General features: G+C 40.8%; 1 pseudogene; it reads left to right on the top strand.

Moving 5' to 3' along the window:
- The first annotated feature begins 574 nt into the window (after positions 1 to 574).
- LOC105806249 lies at positions 575 to 1,499 on the top strand (annotated as a pseudogene).
- Positions 1,500 to 3,332: the final 1,833 nt, after the last annotated feature.

Raw genomic sequence — 3,332 nt, 5'->3', positions numbered from 1 at the left:
CATAAATTCCATTTTTTATTCGGTGGGGAAATGACAGAAGCTCACTCACTCCTAGTTACAGTAATTCGAAGCAAAAAACCTTCTAGTTACATTATCAGGTCAAAATCTAAATTTTAGACCCCTTTGGAATTTCTCACTCTTGCTTTTACCCCACTGAAGTGGAGCATTAAGGAACGCAGTTAGGGACCCACGCTGTTAAGTGAGTTTCTCCCAGCCTGGCCATCCTGGGGGTGACCTTTCCACCAGATCCCTGGCATAAGGCAGCGTGTCGTCTCCTGGAGCAAAGCCAGAATGTAAGATGAAAAGCCACATGCAGAGGATGACGCAAGGGAAACAATCATGACTTTCATATTGAGAGCCAGAAAGAAATTTGAGGTCTTATGCATACTAGTTTTTAAGCCCGAGTGTTGCGCTCAGCTTAATAACTCCCTTAACATTTTATTCTTCAGGATTTCCACAGAAGAATGAGCACACTAGCAATCAAACTCTGGATGTGCCTTTCCGTGCTACCCAGACAGGGGTCCATATGGCCTTGGCCTAGGTTCCCATTGTAACTTAAAGGGAAACTTTCACAATGTTTGGAGCCCTCAGTGCTCTGCAAATGAAGGAGGAGGATATCCTCCAATTCCTTGTAGCAGGAATCCACTTAGGTGGCACCAACTTTGACTTCCAAATGGAACACTACAAAAGGAAAAGTGATGACATCTACATCATAAATCTGAAGAAGCTTCTGCCTGTGGCTTGTGCCACTGTTGCCATTGAAAACCCAGCTGACGTCAGTGTCATATTCTGCAGGAATGCCAGCCATTATAGGCTATGCTAGAATTTGCTGCTGCCACTGGAGCCACTCTTACTGCTGGGTGCCTTCCTCTTGGTACCTTTACGAACCAGATTGAGGCAGCCTTCCAGGAGCCCCATGTTCTGATGATTACTAATCCCAGGGCTGACCACCAATCTTTTACAGAGGTCTTTTATATTAACCTGACTACCATTGCTGTGTCATGCAGATTCTGCTCTATGCTATGTGGTCATTGCTATCTTAGGCAACAACAAGGGAGCTCACCCAGTGGGTCTCATATGGCAGATGCTGGCCTGGGAAGTTCTGCACATGTGTGGCACCATCTCCTGGAACACCCGTGGGAGGTCATGCCTGATGTCTACTTCTACAGAGAGGTAGAAGACATTGCAAAGGAAGAACAGGCCACTGCTGAAAAAACCATGAGCAGGGAGGAATTTCCAAGTAAACGGGCTGCTCCAGCTCCTGAGTTTACTGCTACTCAACCTGAGGTTGCAGTCTGGTCTGAAGCTGTGCAGGTGCCTCTGTGCCTGTTCAGCAGTTCCCCACTGAAGACTGGAATGCTCGGCCTGACACTGAAGAACGGTCTGTAGCTGCCACTGCATAGGCCACTAAATTGGTAGGGACAATTACTGAGTGGTCTAAAGTTGTTCTTCCACAGACTCTTAAACAGAAAACTGAAATAAGGTTGATAGAAAATTAATCTCTAAAAAAAGAAATCACTTTAAATGTTAACACTTATGGTCAGCTCAAGGGCTTATTCAGTCCAACAAGCATTTTTTCGGCTCCTAATTATGTGATGACACCACCAAGTGCTGGAAGCACAAAGATGGATACAACGCCACATAACAAATATTGGGACATTCAGTAACAATGTCCTATGGAGAATAAGTATTTTTAAAATCACCGTCATGCTTTAAATATGCTATCTCAGTTCAGCCTCAAAAGCCTCTGTGAGATTGATATTATTATTCTTATTTTTCAATTGAAGAGGTGGAAGCTCAAAGTGGTTCAACAACCTGCCTGTTTGTACAACTGGTAAATGCCACAGCTCAGATCCGAATCCAGGCCTATCAAAATCCAAAATGTATGCCCTTCTCACCAGTATACAAAAGACCATATGCTCAAAGATCAGCTCCCCAAAATAATATCAAATCTCTTTGGGCCTCTAACAGCTTGATCTCTCATAAATTGAAGTAACTACTACTAATATAACAATGATTTATTGAATGTCTACTATACTCAAACACCGTATTTTATCTTCAGTGTCACGGTTATCCTGTAAGGCAAACATTATTAATAGTATCATCCCCACTTGACAAATAAAGAAACCAAGGCTCAGGGAAATTAATTGAGCTGGCCAAGGCCATACAGCTACTAACATAACAGGTAGTCAATAAGAGGAAATTATTAATGTTACTTAAGATTTCTAGTGTTTTGGGGCACTAAGAACAAGACAAGTATCCAATAGAACTTTTCAGGTTGCAAGCGACCAAAAACCCAACCCAAACTAGATTGAGCAAAAAGTGGAATTTTTTAGCTCACACAACTGAAAAATCCAGAAGTAGATTTTTCTGACTTTCATTTAAACTTGATCTAGGGGCACCGTCTGCCCCCATCTCTCAGCTTTACTCTCCTCCAGACTGGTATGCCACAAAGAATCAATGTGTCATGTAGCAACTCCATGCCTATATCCTCCCAGGAGTCAGTCCAGCAAAAAAGAGAGTGACTCTTCCTAGTGAGTGTCATATGAGCCTTGGGCATTGGAACAAGTTAAGTCATGGGTCCACCCCTAAGTCAACAATGTTATTAGGAAGATTTAATACTCTGATTGGCCAGGGCTGAGACACATTGTCTATTCTTGGTGGAGCCCCAGCGACTACATGGGAAAGAGATGGTTCTGCAAAGGACATTTGGGTGTCTACGAGAAATAATCAGGAGCAGAAAAAACAAACACCTGCAAGAAGGTGAAATAAAATTCCTTTTTAACAAGTGAATACCAAACAAGGAAACGGGCATTCTCATATATTATTCTGAATGGGCAATTTGGCAATATCTATCAAAAATTCAAATGTACATTCTTTTTACCCAATTCCACTTCAAGAAATTTATCCTACAGATAAATCGCACCAGTGTGCAAAGATGTTATTTAAAGGATAATCACTGAAGCATTGACTGTAATAACAAAACACTGTCCATTGATATGGAAGTTGTTAAATTATGATGCATCCATAGAGAAGAATATTGCACAGTAATTTTTAATGAGGTAGATCTATATGTTCTGATATGGAAAGTCTATAGTAATTTATTAAGAAAAAAAACCAAATTGTAAAAAAATAGGTAAATATGGTCCTGCTTATATAAATACATAAAAAATATCTGGAAGAATATTCAAAAAATGTCTAACACTGTCTGTTGCTGGGGAAGAAGTACTAGGGAGTTAGGAGTGGCAGGAAGAAGACATTTACTTTTCACTTTGTATCCTGTAGAGTTTTAATTTGTTCACCTGAATACACATTACCTTTATTGCTTTAAA

The sequence above is a fragment of the Propithecus coquereli genome, unplaced genomic scaffold (genome assembly GCF_000956105.1).
Source record: "Propithecus coquereli isolate 6110/MARCELLA unplaced genomic scaffold, Pcoq_1.0 Scaffold14, whole genome shotgun sequence".
NCBI classification, from domain to species: domain Eukaryota; kingdom Metazoa; phylum Chordata; class Mammalia; order Primates; family Indriidae; genus Propithecus; species Propithecus coquereli.
The sequence above is the reverse complement of the archived record's forward strand: the minus strand, read 5'-3'. Positions and strand labels throughout refer to the sequence as shown.